The sequence below is a fragment of the Tamandua tetradactyla genome, chromosome 6 (genome assembly GCF_023851605.1).
Source record: "Tamandua tetradactyla isolate mTamTet1 chromosome 6, mTamTet1.pri, whole genome shotgun sequence".
In the NCBI taxonomy this organism is placed as follows: Eukaryota; Metazoa; Chordata; class Mammalia; order Pilosa; family Myrmecophagidae; genus Tamandua; species Tamandua tetradactyla.
Window position 1 is genome coordinate 178,643,172 of NC_135332.1, and position 18,543 is coordinate 178,661,714.

General features: G+C 50.1%; 1 long non-coding RNA gene across 2 annotated transcripts; it reads left to right on the plus strand.

The window, feature by feature from the left end:
* Positions 1–12,070: 12,070 nt before the first annotated feature.
* LOC143689082 (uncharacterized) lies at positions 12,071–16,607 on the plus strand. Of its 2 annotated transcripts, XR_013178553.1 has the most exons (4): positions 12,071–12,491; positions 14,126–14,219; positions 14,556–14,694; positions 16,498–16,607. It is a non-coding gene; the product is annotated as an uncharacterized LOC143689082 (long non-coding RNA). The 2 variants fall into 2 exon arrangements; XR_013178552.1 differs by lacking the exon at positions 16,498–16,607 and having other exon boundaries at positions 12,182–12,491; positions 14,556–14,821.
* Positions 16,608–18,543: the final 1,936 nt, after the last annotated feature.

Below are 18,543 nucleotides of genomic sequence, written 5' to 3' on the forward strand. Positions count from 1 at the left end.
AAAGGGGCAGGGCCCCCTCTGGCCAGGTTGTGACAATTTGCATATCACAAAGAACAACTGTAAAACACTTGAAAAGCCGGGAGTCCTCCGTGATACTCAAAAAGGAAAAACTCAATCTTACTTGTACAAAAGTACACAAATAACAAAATGTAATTACAAAGCTAGTTGAAATTCAAAGAAAGGATAAATACAAGAGGACGTTTTCATAAGCAGGTGAGTTTGGCATGCGCGGGGTCCTGTGTCACCTGGGAGCTTCTGTATGTCTGCTCATTACAGTAGTGTATCCGCGTAAGTTGAAAAGGATAGATAAGGTAACTCTGAGTAAGCAAATACTCCAGAAAGAGTAGGAACTGTACCCAAACCAGAAAGGGCAGGGTGGGACCAAGGATCTTGTAATTAACCAGGTAGAAAAAGGGTTCAGTAGTTTCTCTTGCAGTTCACGGGTTTGCCAACTGTCCTGAGAGGTTAACTGGGAGATTTGTCTGCTTTATGGCCCTGCTAATTAGAATGGAATGCTAATGACACGTAACAAGGTTAATTGTAAACTGAGGCAGAACATTGTTTACCCAAGACTCATTGTACCGAGGGTGAAGATTGCGAGAACTGCTTGTAGGTCCCCGTTGATGAAGCAGTGAACCTCGGCTGAGAGAGGCCCCAGCGGGCATTGCCTGCTCCATCTGAGCTGCGGAAGGATCTCTCTTCCAACCAAGAATCCATCAGCCAGTGGCCCAGATGCTACAATGCAATGTCCCTGGGGTGGAGATCATCATTCCCTCTTGGGTCTGGTAACTGCAATCCTGGAAAAGTACAGAAACAAGCTTTATAAAAATGAAGTAGTCAATAGTTATGATTTTGATATAACTGTGCTATGAGGGCAGTAAAAACTGCTCTGAGTTTCAGGGTGTTGGAAGCAGTTCAGTTAGTCTAGACTCATAGTTACACTGAAATCAGGACCATTTGACAAAGTGTGTAAATGTTGAAGAAAATTTGATTTGGAAGTTTCTAAGTTTCATCTGTTGAAATTTGTGTTTAAATAGTTTAGAAAAAAGTTAATAGATTTAGAAGTGTAAGAAATTGGCTTTAAACCAACTACAGGTAGTAATAACTGGTCTTTGCGGAAGAGTGTTTGTGCAGAGGGGGGTGGGGAGGGCAGGAAAGTGGCCTTGGTATCCCCACAGCAAGGGAACAAGCCAGGAGAGGCACCCACAGCTGGGCAGCGTGAGCCGTGCAAGGTGCGGCACTCAGCCTGACGGGGTGGGAGACCCGGAGTCAGGCCCAAAATCGCTGCTAAGGACAGGGAGAAAGGGAAGGAGGGGAGAGAGAGTTAGGGACGAGCAGTGGAGGTGCACTCAGGAGGTGGGGAAATGGAAAAATGCATAACACAACGTTTATTTCGTGGCTGTGCTGTGAACAGCACGGTTTTACATTTTCAGAACAGAGAAAAAGCAGGGTGTGAAAAGGCGTGGGGCCTGGACGGCCGCGCCTGGCAGCCTGGTGAAGTAAGTGCTGGCTCTCCCTGGAAGGGCCAGGAGCCGTTTCAAAGCCTGAGGTGGGTATCTCTGCAGTGAGGAGGAGTGTGTCGCTGAGTGGAAAGGGCGGACCCAGGAGCCCTGGATGGAGGCCACTGTGTGCGGTTGGAGCTGCATGCCAGGCCTGAAAAGATGCCGAAGAAACTGGTTCCTGCCCACAGCTTTGCAAAGCACCGGGAGGTCCAGCTCACCGGGAGAATGTGCCTCTCTGAGCATCCCTTTCAAAGTTGAATGTCTTCCCGTGTGCATGTATGGCCTTTTCAGAAAGGAAAAAGAGGGAGGGAGGGGATCTCCGAATTCCAGTCCTCATCCCGTTACTCAGTAGCTGGTTGACTGCGGACAAGTTCTTTGCACTAGGCTTCCCTGCTCCAGCCAGCGCCGGCCTGAGCCCCACACACGGCCCAGAAGTGCGGTTGCGTGCTGTGGGGCCCAGGGGTCAGGAAAGTGGCCTGAGTGCAGCTGGCGACAGAGCGGCACACGGCAGGGCGGGGGAGGGCCCCAGGCGGCGTTCAGGAGAGCCGGCTTCACCCAGCCAGGCCACCCATCGGTGCAGTGACCTTGAAAGAGCTTTCAGGGTTTCAGTGTCCTCCCCTGTGAAACAGCAGTGGGGGGAGGGGGCTGTCGAGGATTCAACTGGCTGTTTCCTTAGGGCCGTTTAACAAACAGCAGCCACCAAGAAATAGTGATTATAATACTGGTTTGGGATGCCTTGGTGCCAGCAGAAGCTCAGGAAAGCCGCTGGGGGTAGCAATATGGAACCGTCACAGAAAGCCTGAGAAGTCTTTGGAGAGGAGAGGCAAAAGGTATAGAAAGGAGAAACTGAGGGCATCTTCACCTGTTTCGTCAAGGCCAACCAGACCCCAGGGCCATGCGGATGTTCATTGTTTTAACTGTTCTTATACAGACCAACTGAAAGGAAGAGGGTCTGTGGGGGTCTCCATGGTGGTGAACCCAGCGAACCTGGCCTCCAGGGAGTCAAGCCCCCTTGAAATCACATCCTCCTGTGGTTGGGCCCCACATGACACTGACTTTGGGATTAGCCATGTGACTTGCTTTGACCACTGGACGTGGGACCTGGTCCTCCTGGGACCCTCCCTCTTGGAAGCCAGCTGCCATGTTGGAAGGAAGCCCAGTCTTGATCACCAAATGACAAGAGGCCACAGACAAGAGAAACCAGTAGCTACAAGACCCTCGTACTGCCCCTGGCCAAGGCAGCCACTTGAGTGACATTGGTTACTCTGTGTGGCACAGGAGAACTACCCAGCTGAGCCCAAGCAACCCCCGGAACAACTGTGAGAGATGATAAACTGTTGTTGATTTAAGCCTCTAAGTTTGGCAGCAGGTTGTGGGGCAGCAACAGGTAACCGAAATGGGGTGCCACCTGACTTTGCCTCGTGAGAAGTTTCAGGGGGGCTTTTGAGAGCTCCTTCAGTCTTCAGCTTGCTTCCCCTGAAGCAAACGGGATGAATAATAGATGTTTGATGGACTTCAAGCTGTCTTTCAAGCACAGAAGGCTTATTTAGGAAGAAGTCTGGGTGGTTAGAATTTGGGTCAGGGAAGACAGGCCGGGAGGTGTCTCTGGTAGAAGGAAGCAGCAGGAGCAACAGAGCTGCGGCCAGCGTGGGCCGGTCCCGGCTACGGGTGTCACGCGGGAAACCCCGACTGGCAGCGAGAATGGCTTTCCCAGAAGAAACCGAAAAAACAGTAACGATGATAGGGGTCCCCTCCTCTGGAGTTCGCCAAGCCCTTTGAAGTCTGTCATCTCCGTTCACGTGGCACAGGGGAGGCAGGGCATGAACTGAAGCCTCGTCCCAAAGCTGAGAGAACAGAAAACAAAAGGGGGGTTCAGCAACTTTCCCAGGGTCACACAGTAAACAGTAACGCGGGACCAGAGGCACGTGGCCTCGTGATAATCGGCCCGGGCCTGTGTGCAAGGCCCCTCCAGCATCCACGTCAAATTCTAAGCGGTTGTCCAAGGAAGCAGTGGGAGCTGCGCGCGGCGGGAGGAGCCGGCCCTCGGCTGGGCCCTGCGGGACCTAAGCAGCAGGGCGCGGAGGCTCCGGCCCAGCCCCGCGGAGGACCACCGTCCCCTCACCCCGCTGGCCTCCTTCCGCCCGGATGCGCCACGTGCCCCCAGCTCTCTGCTGACCATCCGGCGGGCGTTTTGTCCCGCGCCACGGCCGCGTTGGAAATGGCTGCCTGCGTCTGTTCGCGTCATGAACGCAAGTGGACTGAAGGTCCGGTGCCCAGTGCCGAGCAGCCCGGCCGCCCTCCTGGCCTCCTGGCGGCCGCTGCAGGGAAAGGAAGCAGGGTGCTTCCCGCCTTGACAGGGCACTCGTGTGCATCTCTCCAGCCCCAAACGGAGAGGCTCACTGGCTGGCGAAGGGGGGCCCAGAGGACAGGAACGTCCATCCCAGCCATGGTTCCCAGCACACACCTGCCTTGGACCAACCCACACGAGCTGCCCTTTGCCCAGCAGCTCACCACTTGTCAAAGATGCCTAGCTCTTTGACAGCCCTGAGCCTTTACATGTGTCTTGAGCATTTTCCCCACGTTCTTCTCTGGCTGGGCTCTTGACATCCTCAAATGTCTTTGGAAGTGTCCATCCTTCCCAGGTGGAACTAGTGACTCTTGCAGCCCCCTTCATAAGTCTTATGTGCTGCACCACACCTGCTGGCACACCTGCCTTCTCCGCCGGACAGGACACCCCTGCAGGGAAGCAGCGTGGCCTGAGCCCACGTGGTTGGCTGGGAGCTGACGATTTAGGGAAATGAAAGGCTGTCACCCTGTTGACCAAAGAACGATTGAGAAGAATGAATTATGCAAACAAAGGTGCCTTGTCATGTCATTTGTTCATTCCTAAGGCATTTACTGAGCGTCTGTGGAGGGCCAAGATTGTTCTATAGAGAAGCAGCAGTATAGTCACAGGATCTGCCCTCCAGGAACTCATAGCCCAGTAGACACCTTGGGCAAAGGTGCAGAGGCAAGAAATAGCATGGTGGGAGCAGGGGTGTTTGGTTGTGCGGTGAGGCAAGAGTATAAGAAAACAGGGTCCACCCCATTCCATGTCAAGGTGACTGGGTCTCCTTGGCCACCTCGCTCAGGTGGCTGCTTTGCGTTTCCCTCCACCCCCAGGCGATGAGGACCCGGGCCAGAGCCTCCGTGTGGCCGGCCCCTGCGGCCAGCAGCTGCACTGTGGAGACAGCTGGTTGGGTTGTGAGATGGAGCACAGCTTGCCCAAAAGACCAACAGGAGAAGAGCCACGGTCATCTTGTATCACTCAAGATGATGGACATATGCTGAGAGCCCGCCTCTTACTCTCCAGATGAGGAAGCTGAGCATCCTTTTAATACTTGAATGTTTTTCCAAGTTTTACGATGGGGAAGGGGAGTGCCTAAAGCTCACACATCATGAGAAGCTCTAAGTATAACATGGATTGGGTAGCTGGGGACACAGAGCCACAAAGGACACTGTCCCCAACCTTGAGGGCCTCACACACCTTGAGAAACTTTCATGACTAAAGCTCATTAGAACTTCATGTAATAAGAACTAGGAGAGAGCTAACTGGTCAACCCTCTGCAGGTAGCATTATAGTCATTCCCCATAACCCCAAAGAGCGCTGTGTACCTCCCTCTTATCACACTGTTCTCGGGCTTTGCTCCTTCGCAGTCAGGCCCAGCAAGAAACAGAGGACACCCTCAAAGTGAGTAATGTAAGGAGAATTTAATAAAGGACTCTTTCCAAAGTTGTAGGCAGGGTTTAAAGAAGCCAAAAAGAGATCAGACCATTGAAATAACCTAATCAAAAGGTCCCACCTACAACAGATCTGCACCCACAGGAATGGATTAAAAGAACGTGGTCTTTTAGGGGTACATAATATCTTCAAACTACCACAGCACTCAGTGTGATACAATACAAGAAAGCAGGTAAATATAAAAGACCTTAGCAGAAGTGGAGACAAAAAAGGCATAAAACTTACAAAGGCTAAATAGCAAAATGGCAGAACAAAGTCCATTTGTGAATAATGCCAAATAGCGATATTCCCTTACTTTTTCCCTAAAAAACAAATTAATAGGGAAACAAGTCTGGTTGCACCCTTTAATCAAGTCTTGAGCAAATTAATTAATATATTAGTGATGTTAAAGGCTTCAGGGCAGAAACATCAGCAGTGATACAGCTCCTTACCAATTTAATTATTCCCGTATATGCTTAAATTCTACACAACACTGATTATTCGTATTTACCCATCAGGTGATGTTCAGAGACAGCCACTCTTTTTGGCACTTGTTAATATTTAATCTCAGTATTGGAAACATGTTTTCTGCACGTATTAATTATTTTAAATGGGCTGGTACAACTGAGTGACTACCATGACACAGATGTGCTTTAACATCTTTTTTTTTTAATTCTTTTTAAACTTTTTATTGTAGTAACATATATACAACTCAAACTTTCCCATTGAAATCTCTTTCAAGTGTACAACCTTCATCGTATTGGTTACATTCACAGTGTTGTGCTGCCACCACCAAGATCCGCTACCCCAATTTTTCATCACTTCAAACAGGAACTCTTTGCCCATTAAGCAGTAACATCCCCTTCCCCTCTGACCCTGGTCACCTGTAATCTACTCTCTGTCTCTGTGAATATAAAGAGTTTAGATGTTTCATATAAGCAAGATCACACAGTATTCCTCTTTTTGTGCCTGACATTTTACTCAATATGTTATCTTCAAGATTCATCCATATTGTAGCGTTTATCAAAACCATATTCATTTTTACAGCTGAATAATGTTCCATTGCTTGGATAGACCATATTTTGTTTACCCATGTATCTGCTGACGGACACTTGGTACCAGCCTGCCTTTCGGTAATTGTGAACGAGGCTGCTATGAACATTGGAGTGTCAACACCTGTTGAGTCTACAATGGCATCTTGGGCTCTTTCAGATTATACATTTCACTTGACATATGCGCTTTGTGTTCTCTGACTATAGCATGACATAGCAAAGCCCTCTAAAAATAATCCTTGGATTTACATTTAAAAAAAAAAAGGAGATCAGAGTCTCTATTTGGGATGATGAAAAGGTTTGGGTGATGGATATCAGTGAAGGTGGCATGATGCTGTGAATATGATCCATCCACTGAACTGTATACATGAAAGTGGTTAAAATGGGAAATTTTGAGTTGTAAAGATGTTACAATAAAATGTTTTTAAAAAGTGAGAGCTCCTTGAGGTCTTCAACCCCACCCCCATCTTGTTTTCCCCAGCCCTGCAGGGACAGGGGAGATGTGCAGGCTTGGACCCACGACAAGGCAAGCACACCTGAATGGGGAGGCTACCTGACCTGACCCACGGCCCAGGGAGAGTCGCAGGAAGAGGGAGCTGAAGGAACAAGTACCCACACCTCCCTCTCCCCCGGAGATCCTGCCAACGTCTGCCCCCAGCCGAGCCCACCAGGAAGGCGCGCCTTTCCTGCCTCCTTCTGCACTGGAAGGGCTGTGGGTGGGGGGCGGCTTTTGACTGGGGTCACCTCCCTAACCTCAGGCCCCAGAGCAGCTCAACAAATGCCTATTTCAACCTGGAACAGAGGGCGGGCAACTAAAACCTCATGGGAAGCACGTTGATAAAGTTCCCAGTAACCAACGCGGAGAACAACACTGGGACACCTGAGCAAAACCAGTGCCCTAGAAAGAAATGCGGCCATGGAAATCTCAAGCCTCGCCAGTTGTTCAAAACCAGAGTTTTCCAGCAAGAGGTCCCTGATCAGCTTTCTCGTCCTGCAGCTTCCAGGCATCCCAGGGGCTGTAACCCCGGGGTAGAGCCCTAACACCTGCGGCTCTCTGGGCTGGCAGGCGGGGCAGCAATGTGGCTGCCTGGGACGGGTTCCCGCAGGGGAGGGCAAACGAAGGCACCTGTGGGCTCTGCGGTAGCTCACTGTCTTGGGCTCCCGCATCCTGACCTTTCCCCATCTTCCAGGAATTTCTTGAGAGGCAGCAGTGATGCAGTGAGCACTGTCAGGTGGAGGCCCAGTGGGGGCAAGCTGAGGGACAAGGGCAGCCTCAGATGACCCCGGCCACGTCCCTGCTGTGCCTGGGCTTGCTCTTCAGTGGCAGAGCCAAGGAAGAGGTCTTGGGGGTCTCCAGTGGGCTGGGCTGGTGGGGACTCGGGACAGGGGCTCAGGGCAGCTGCTACATCCGGAGCCGCATGGAAACACCATCTCACTGACCGCCCCAACCTCCAGCACATAGGGGTTGAACGGCGGCCTTGCAGGCAGATGACCTCTCATCCCTGTTGCTCTGGAAGTTTCCGGGGGTCAGCGCTGAAAGTCCCGTGTTCCAGGCACCTGGCCCTAGTTTCTCTGCCTGCTCTCAGGTTGGGAAGCACAGGCAGGGAGGCTCAAAGGGGCGCTGAAGAGGAGCCCCCTTCCTGCCCTGGTGAGGGCTGCCTTGGGGGCCGCAGCCAGGAGTCGGCACCACCAGCAGTTCTGAGTGTGCCCCCCAAGCCCAGCCAAACCTCCCCCCTTTGCTGACTGAAGAAGCCCTTGCTCCCCTCCCTCACCTCATTTCCAAGGCTCCCCACCTCAGCCCTGCGAGCTTTCTCACCTCCCGAGCTCTCTCACCTGCTGAACTCTCTCACCTGCACGCTCTCTTACCTGCAAGCTCGCTCATCTGCCGAGCTCTCTCACCTGCCCTTGAGGAGACAGCCACACCTATGCCCAACCCAGCCTTCCTGGGCCTGGCTGACCTCGGGTCTCAGGATGGACGCAACCTACTCAGAGAAGGGGTCCCTGGACCAGAAAGGGTAAAGGCCCCTCCCAGTACCCACCCCCACCCCCGCAATGGAAGCACCCTAAGCAGCAATTCAAGGGCCTGGCAAGGAGCGGGCATTCCGTAACTAGTGAATGGACCAAAAGATCAAGCAAGGGTAAAACAGCAGCAACAAACCTGGAGCCCTTTTGATAATCTCTGTATGAACGTGACTGCCCGGCCGTCAGCACTCTTCTGTATGGCAGAGACCAGGGCCCGGCAGGCGGGGAGGTGCTGGACGCCTTCAGGACTTCCCCTCCCCCACCCCCTTCTCGCGCTCAGGGACCCCCGGTGTGCCAGGCCCTTCCCGGGCACTGGGGACCCAGTGAGGATGAGGAAGACAAGAGCCCTTCTTTTCTGGGGTGGCTAGCACTGAGCAAGCCTGAAATAAGTTCAACTAAGGGCAGATCCACCTGTCCACACGCAGAACTGCTCCTTCCACCAGTGAAAACTTAGAAAGTATCTAATAAAAGGTTTGGCAGGTTATAGCAGTCTCTGAAGCTCGTACTCCTGTGCCAGGCTTTGAAATGTTAAAAATTTGGGGTCTAGGTTAAAGTCAGCCTGCACACACATTCCACAGTGAACTATTTTAAGTCATACATAATATCACATACCTCTCTTCTCTTTTATAAATTTGTGATGATTTCTTAAAAATTAATTCCAGTTTTCCAGCTACTTTTTCTGTATTTTTTAAAATGGGAGCTGTAATAAAATGTATGATTTTTATTTTCATTGCAAATTGTGACAATGTACTATACACCAGTTGTCATATTTCAGAGTGTAAAACAATCCTTAAATATTCTTCTTACAAGAATTATAAGAAAAGAAAATATTAAATTAAGCGTTCCATCTCTACAAATATCTTTGTAAAGAATGGTGAGCTATAGTTTATAGTCAGATCCAAACACTAACGAGACCTCAGACAAGCTTTCTATCACAGTAAGTTCAGGATATGAGCTTGACCAGAATATAGAGCATATGAAAAATAAGAAAAAGAACAGGAAAATAATCACCGTGATCCAAAGCTTGTTTGCATGAAAGCGTAATGTACACTTAACAGTTTTGGTGGAGGATTTATGTGGATAAGTTCAAAAGCTGATGCACCCAACAACTTATTTTTCAGAAATAGAAAAACCAATAAGCAAATTTATCTGGAAGGGCAGGGTGCCCCGAATTGCTAAAAACATCTTGAGGAAAAAAAACGAAGCTGGAGGTCTTGCACTTCCTGACTTTAAGGCATATTATGAAGCCACAGTGGTCAAAACAGCATGGTACTGGCATAAAGATAGATATATCGACCAATGGAATCGAATAGAGTGCTCAGATATAGACCCTCTCATCTATGGACATTTGATCTTTGATAAGGCAGTCAAGCCAACTCACCTGGGACAGAACAGTCTCTTCAATAAATGGTGCCTAGAGAACTGGATATCCATATGCAAAAGAATGAAAGAAGACCCATATCTCACACCCTACACAAAAGTTAACTCAAAATGGATCAAAGATCTAAACATTAGGTCTAAGACCATAGAACAGTTAGAGGAAAATGTAGGGAGATACCTTATGAATCTTACAATTGGAGGCGGTTTTATGGACCTTACACCTAAAGCAAGAGCACTGAAGAAGGAAATAAATAAATGGGAACTCCTCAAAATTAAACACTTTTGTGCATCAAAGAACTTCATCAAGAAAGTAGAAAGACAGCCTACACAATGGGAGACAATATTTGGAAACGACATATCAGATAAAGGTCTAGTATCCAGAATTTATAATGAGATTGTTCAACTCAACAACAAAAAGATAGCCAGCCCAATTACAAAATGGGAAAAAGACTTGAATAGACACCTCTCAGAGGAGGAAATACAAATGGCCAAAAGACACATGAAGAGATGCTCAATGTCCCTGGCCATTAGAGAAATGCAAATCAAAACCACAATGAGATATCATCTCACACCCACCAGAATGGCCATTATCAACAAAACAGAAAATGACAAGTGCTGGAGAGGATGCGGAGAAAGAGGCACACTTATCCACTGTTGGTGGGAATGTCAAATGGTGCAACCACTGTGGAAGGCAATTTGGCGGTTCCTCAAAAAGCTGAATATAGAATTGCCATACGACCCAGCAATACCATTGCTGGGAATCTACTCAAAGGAATTAAGGGCAAAAACTCAAACAGACATTTGCACACCAATGTTTATAGCAGCGTTATTTACAATTGCAAAGAGATGGAAACAGCCAAAATGTCCATCAACAGACGAGTGGCTAAACAAACTGTGGTATATACATACGATGGATATTATGCAGCTTTAAGGCAGGATAAACTTATGAAGCATGTAATAACATGGATGGACCTAGAGAACATTATGCTGAGTGAATCTAGCCAAAAACTAAAAGACAAATACTGTATGGTCCCAATGATGTGAATCGACACTCGAGAATAAACTTGGAATATGTCATTGGTAACAGAGTTCAGCAGGAGTTAGAAACAGGGTAAGATAATGGGTAATTGGAGCTGATGGAATACAGACTGTGCAATAGGACTAGATACAAAAACTCAAAAATGGACAGCACAATAATACCTAATTGTAAAGTAATCATGTTAAAATACTGAACGAAGCTGCATCCGAGCTATAGGTTCTTGTTTTGTTTTGTTTTGTTTGTTTTGTTCTTATTATTATTACTTTTATTTTTTCTCTATATTAACATTCTATATCTTTTTCTGTTGTGTTGCTAGTTCTTCTAAACCAATGCAAATGTACTAAGAAACGATGATCATGCGTCTATGTGATGATGTTAAGAATTACTGATTGCATATGTAGAATGGTATGATGTCTAAAAAAAAAAAAAAAATGGTCAGCACAATACTGCCTAATTGTAATGTAATTCTGTTGGAACGCTGAATGAAGCTGCATCTGATCTATAGTTTTTTTTTGTTTTGTTTTGTTTTCTCTTATATATTTTTGTACTTTTTATTTTTATTTGTGTTTTCTCTGTGTTATCACTTTATTTCTTTTTCTGTTGTCGTGCTATTTCTTTCTCTAAATCGATGCATATGTACTGAGAAATGATGACCATACACCTATGTGATGATATTAAGAATTACTGATTGCATATGTAGAATGGATTGATTTCTAATGTTGTGTTAGTTATTTTTTTAATTAATAAAAATAAAAAATAAAAAAAATAAAATAAATTAAAAAAAGCTGATGCATGGGAACTTATTTTTACCAAATGAAATGTTTAAGGCATTGACAATAATTTCTTTAACTGGGCGTGTGTTTGCAGCATTCTGAGAAACTTGGTGCCAGCTGTCAGGCCTAGTCCGTGCTGACTCTGTTGGCCTTTGCTGCCCAGCACTCAGTGGCTTAAAATGACAACCACTTATTAATTCAGCTCCTGCGACCAGGGTTTGGCTGGGGATGGGGCAGGGGGAGGAGGTGCCCAGCTGACCCCTGCACTCAGGGTGTGTGCTGCCATCAAAAGCAGGCTTGTCTGCCTGGTGCGCGTAGAAGTGGTGGTAGTCAGGGTTCTCCAGGGAAACAGAACCAACAAGAGATACAGTTGAAAGCATGAGATTTAATAAAAATACCTACCACAACTCTGGGGATGCACAAGTCCAAAGTCTGTAGGGTTGGCTGCAAGCTATAAGCTCCAATGAAGGTCATTGATGAATTCTCCAAGAGAGACCAGCTGGCAGAAGGGGAAAGAGATTCTCTCTCCTGGCTTCTCCTTTAAAGCCTCCAGCTGAGTAGATTAAACATCACTGATCACGGGAAGCACTCCCCTTGGCCCACAGCAGATGTCATCAGCCATGAATCAGCAGTAGGTGCCATCAATGTGCTGATGATGTAACAAAACAGCCTCCTAGCTTATTAACCAGCCATGAAATGTCCTTTTAGTAATGGTTAGGCCAGTGCTTACTTGACCAGACAGCTGGGTACGATCACCTGGCCAAGCTGAAGCATTAGCCCAACCATCACAGCATTGACTGTGATGCCAGGATTCCAAAAAGAAAAAAAACAAAGCGTTTGCTGTGAAACTGAGCGGCAAGGAGGCCAGAAGAAAAGCCTCAGATCCGTCTTCCCGAGCAGAATGGGACCTGGGGTTTTGGAGCATCTTGGGAAAGGAGGCTCAAGGGACTGGATAAGAATGGGGTGAGATGATGGGGGCCAATCCAGTTGGGGGAAGCTAAAGGCTGGAGTGTGGGGTGCATGCTCTCTTGCAAATCATGCTGGGTATTAAAAAGGAGGTTTAGCATACTCAGCGGTTACAGCCGACATCAGCTGGTGCTGCAAAGAGAAAGGAAACAGCAACTTTTCTCCAGCGAGAAGCTCGCTGTCTCGGCAGACATGATTGAGTGAACAAATATCTAAGGGCAGCGTGGGAATCACAGAGAGAGGGGTGGGCACGCGGCCAGGAGAGCCCAACTCCCTCCCCCAGGGGTGGAAAGTCCTGAAGAGGGGGCTGGAGGCTGGGGAGTCCCTGCAGAGGTCACAGCAGGGAGGAGGGAAAAGCTGGCAGCTGGCGACTGGTGTTGGGCAGACACATCTTACAAGCAGGCCAGAGCAAGTGACCCAGCGGGTGGGCCGAGGGTGGCAGGGCGGGGCAGCAGGGAAGTGCCACCTCATCCCTTCCGGGCGGGATCAGCTGAGCCGCCCGTCACCCCTTCAGCCCCCCATCCCAGGCTGGCCCCCCGCGCAGCACCCAGGGCCGTGAGCCTCCCCAACCCTTGGCCCAGGTCTAGTTCGTGCAGGGGAGGGGACCCAGGCCCCCTGCTTATCGCCCCTGCTCTGGGACGTGTTAGGATGGGATACCCAGTTTGGGCTCCAACACGTGCCGACTTCACGGTGAGTTGGCCTCTTTGATCCTAGGATGTCCCAGCTGGGAAGGTTTTGGAGCTGGCCTCGGTCCCATCCACGGCTTTCGGGGAGAGATGAGACGCAGGGATCACGCGCCAATGTTTTTAGTTTGGGCGCTTTCCCCAGGGAAGGCTCTCAAGCTTTCATCAGAGCCTTAAAGGGTTTAGTGACCCTTTAAGTTTCACCAACTAAAGCCTCCCAAGAGCTGTGAACTCACTTTCCCACGAAGGCTCACATTGCGAGGATCAGAATTTAGACCAGCAGGAGCCGGGGCAGGGGTGGGGTGGGCTGATGCCATGGCCGGCCGCATTGATGTTTACTTCCATAAGCCCCTTATTTACTAAAATTCAAAAAGAAACAAAAATTATCATCTTTGATAGTACTTGACTACTTTATCCATTACAGTAGCAGTTTGAATGGCTTTTTAAAAGTATCTGTATGATACAAATTAAAAAGAAAAACCACAGGACTGTATAACACAAACAGGGAACCCAGTGGAAATCATTCACTGGAGTTTATATTACGATTCTAATAATATTCTTTTATTATGCATCACAAATGAACCACACACTAAGGAGGTGTTAAGAATTGGGGGTCTACGGGATCTCTGCATTTTCTGTAAACCTACAACTTCTCTAATTAAAAATTATGTATATTTGAACGTATGGGTTTTTTGTTCCCTTCCTGCTCACTTGTGGGTGTCCTCTAGAACCCGAATCTGGGGCTGCAATACCGAGGAGCTAGTACAACCTGAGGGAGCGGGGTTTTACTTTGCTATAAAATAAACCAGTAAATCACATATGAAGCCTCCAATAGAGATTAAATGTACATGATGAGGTTAAATTCACTATGACATTATTATGGCTTTTTCATTAAAAAATAAAAGCTGACCCCATGAGCTCAAGGGGTTGAAACATGTCTTTCACCAGTTCTAGGGTTATGCAGATGAAAGCATGAATCAGGATTTTCTTAAAGTAAAAAATGACAACAAAAATAACATCCAACCCATACTGGATGGGAACGGTAAGCCCGACACGGATATGTGCACTTTATATGGTTTCAGGGGCAGACCTCAGCTCGGGGTTAAGTGGCCCTGAGCTGGCTGGGAGTGGGGCATCAGGGGGCCCTACAAGAAGGCTGAAGGGCAGATGTGCAGGCTCAGGGGGCCCAAGGGTTAGAATGGAGGCCCCTTAATGGGGCGATGGGGATGAGGTGAAGAGCCTGTGCTCAGGAGCCCAGTTACTAAAATAGGGTGTTGAACGGAGAGGGGGAGTGAAGAAGGGGTGGGGACTGAGAATGGCCCCCTGGCCTCTCTGCTGCTGACCGGCCCCTGTTTCATGACTTGCATGATGGCTCCAGAACCACCTGCAGACACGTCTGCATACATGGACCAGAGATTCGGCAGGTGACAAGCAGATGTGCCCACGGCCCTGCCTGCCGTGTTGCAACAGAGTCGCTGGCGGCTGCGCATGAAGATTTGGTCGTGGGCCGGCTCCGGGTGGGCGCTTCGAGCCCCTAGTCCTTCCCCACGAGCAGCTCTGCCCTCGCTGGGCCCTGCACTGGTCCCCTGTGTAAGATTTCACATGAAGAAAAGTTTCTGCCATTTGCACAAGACTTTTACAAAATTAAAAACATAATTTCATTGTGCTTTCCATAATTATTATTTCGTGAAAATCAGTGAAGCGGGAGGAGAATGGAAGTGCTGTCACTAGTGATAGAATAAGAAGCTGGTCAGAAGTGAGGCCAAAATAAGGATGATGCTCTTCAGACTCAATCGGGGGGATGAACAACCCAGGGGGACTAGGGAAAGCTGGGAGGGCCAAAGACAGAGTCTGAAAAAGCAGCACGTGCACAGAGACTTTGTAGTAGGCTCGGCTCCAGAGCATTCAGAGCTCATTCCCGACATCTGATTTCTAGGACACGCCTTGAGGATGCCATTGTGTGGGAAAGTCAGGCTACCCACTGTTCAGGGGCTGGGGTGAGGGTGCCCCAAGCATGGCACGGATGAGTTGAGGCTGCTTAATTAACTTTAATCTCAAGTCCGAACGGGCCCAGGAATTGCGTAGTTGCGGAGCCCGAGTCATGGGCAGCAGACATTAGAAGGGCTTCCGACGCCCCCACGTCTCGACCACTAGCCCAGCCATCTTCTGCGATCGCTTACTTTACATCCCTCAATTATTCTAGCAAAGAACCCACTTCCCCCCAAAATACACAGCAAGTCCATTTTTGAGCAGGAAGGAGGGTTCTCTGCCTCCGTTACCACCAAGCGCTCATGGTTGTCACTGTAGACGCGTGTCCCACTTCACTAACCCAGCTCTCTGAGCCAGAGGCCCCAGGTAGAGAATCACCTTGTCATTATCTCCTTTAGCATGGTGTTGCTTTTATCTCAGTTTCTTATCCATATATTTGGAGAATTAAATCATTCAAGAGCAACAACGAAGAAAGCGAGCCTCCTAGAACTCAAATTCCCCTTAAAGGTTCCACCCAGCCTCCCCTCCAGAGGTCACTGGCCGACGGTGCTGAAACAGGCTGCCAGGCGGCTTGGCCCCATGCACCAGGCTGGGGTCCTAGGAAAGCCTCAGCTTCCCCAGCTGCAGTCACCTTTTCTACCAAGTGGGAATGGCCATCTGGGAGCTTTCTGAGGATTTGCTTTTTATTTCATCATCAGCAGATGGATGATCTAGGAGATGAAAAGCTGAGACAGGGCTCCCCTTCTCAGGAAATTTATAATCTAGTGGGGAGGGGCAGTTGCCCTGAAGCACAGACTCCAGCATCTGAGCTTTCACACTGGGAAAGGTGCAGGGATGGGTGTTAAGGCAGCTCCCTTGGGTGAGGAGGGTGCAGGGGTGAGGGGCTTCTGGAAGGAGGAGGGAGCAGAACTGAGAGCTGAGGAGGGAGGAAGGAGCAGGTCCCTGGGCACTCCAGGCAGGGGGTAGCATGTGCAAAGGTCCTGGGAAGAGGAGAGCAAGGCACGACAGGAATCCACAGAACCCATGTGGCCAGAGAGGAGAGGATGCTGGAGGCAGGCCTGTGAGAGTTATGGGGCCTGGGCTCAGAAAGAGACCGCAGAAATTCTTCCGTGAGACCTGCCAAGGGGCCAAGTCACCTGAAACCAGCAACATCTCCAGCACACACAGGGTGGGGGAGACTCAGGGCACAGTGAGGCTGAGGGGATATAGTTGAAGGTGTGCCGCCTTCCTTCCCTTCACACTGGGGCCTTTCTGAACCACCTGGGACTGGGCAGCTGCTAACATCCATTAGCAGAGTCCTCGCATCTTCTCATCCTCTCCCCTTGCCACAGCCAAGAAGAAAAAATGTATCACTCATCTTCAGGTTGGCAGTGAATGGTGTGCATTGCTGCGTGCGCGTGCATAGGTGTGCACTTGTGCACGCTCCTGAGCCAGGGACAAGGGTGCGAGGCAGCCGGGAGTCGGAAGCGACTGCAGCAGATGAGAAGAGCCTGGGTGTGCAACTGGAAAGCCCAGCGGCTCTGGAGCAGCGCCCAGGCCGGGCCCTGCCCTGCGTTGGTCGTGACGCACAGGTACAGGTGAGCGCAGGTGCAGGTGAGCGCTCGCCCACCGATGGTGCCAGGGTCCCTCTCCCCAGCGCAAAGGCAGCGCCCTGTATGGAGAGTTCACAGAGCAACCGCCTCTCTGCAACCGCCTCTCTGGGGCTTCTCTGGGGGGGTGGGGGGGTGGGCGTGCCACATGCCGCCTCCCCACCGCTCGCATGGTTTCCCATTAGCCTCAACCCTGCCCCCTTCTGGAGCAGCAGCGTTTCTTGGGCCACGGAGTCCGCTTGGCCTCACAGGCTGGAAGGGAGGGGCACTCCCCGCCAGCCAGCACAGTGGACAATCAGCGCCCCGCTTCCTCGCGCCCGGTATGGGCGCCCCCTGGCTCAGCATCTCCAGCAGGACGGAGCTCCAGCTGCCTGCAGCCAGGACTTGCGGTGCTGCATGCAGCCCTTCTTGAGTCCTTCCCGGTTTCACTTCCCACTTCCCTCACCACCACTCGCACTCATTTCCCCCCAGCCCCCTGGGCCCCAAATGCTCCTGCGGGACCTGCTTCTGCAGAAGCCCACCCACTGCGAGACAGGAGGCACCCATTGCACCGAGGAGGCAGTGGGAGGGATGGCTTCTGATGGGTGCAGGAGGTGCTGCTGCAAATATGCCCCAGAGCCTAGGCACGCAAGAGGAGCCAAGACTCCGGGCGTTGTTAAAAGGAGAAGCCCCCGGGCTGCCCGCCTGGCTGTCTCCAAGCTGGCACAGGTTCCCTAACAGCGTGTCAGGTGACAGAGGATGAATGTAAGCTCAGTCTACCACGGATTAGAAATTTAACCAAGCAAACAACCTTTCAACCTAATTTGAGAAGCACTAGTTTTGAACACCTAGTTCCCTTCTTCGCCAAATCTTTCTGTTTGTTGTGTCCACAGTAAAATGAGTGGTTCTTTGTCCTGAGTCTTTTCCAGCATAGGTCAGCTGAGAGCAGAAACAAAGCACGGGGGCCTCCCAGGGATCTCGCCTCAGGCCTCCGGAACCACTCGCTTCTAGAAGAGCCCGGGGCTGCCAGCCTCCCACAGCGGGGGCTCAGGGGCTTGACCCTGGGAAAGCTGGGGGGGGCCCTCCGCACGGCCAGCCAACCAGCAACCTCCAGGACGCAACTGCTCAGGCGATGTCTGAGGACTAACAGGAAACATCAGACGGCAGGAGCTACGGGACTTCATCTACCAGATTCAGAGTGTGATGCAACTTTGAACATCTTCTAAGAGCAGGGTGGAAAGTCATTAAACTTGAAGCGCAAACTCCCCCCACCTCCCCATTAACCCACAGAGCCCAGGTCCTTACACACAGGTGCTCAAGAAAGTTTCAGATGCATGAATGGGAACACGTCATGGTGTCATTCTGAACCCAGAGCCTCTCCATCGCTACTGACCCCTCCCCATCAGAACTCAGACATGCCCAAGTTCTCTCCCCAACTCCCCACCCCTCCCCACCCACTGAACAAATCCCTACCATCTGTCTTCCTCCTTCCTCCAGTCCCTCCACTACCTTCACAGGCACAGTTCTTGAAGGAATCCATCTTTCTGGCCACCTCTACCTCCTCATCTCCCACTGGTCCTTCAAATCCCCTCACTTGGCCTCCATGCCAGTATCCACTGAAACTGCTTTGGCCAGCCACCTCATAGCTGGAAAGCCAAGTAAACACCTGCTGGAGTCTGTATCTTCCTTGCCTTCCCTGCAAAGGGCTCACCCACCTTTCTCATTCTCACATACTTCCATTCCATGGCTGTGATCCCACTGTCCCTGCTTTCTCCTGGGCCCCTGGACCCTCCACCTCAGTCAGCTTTG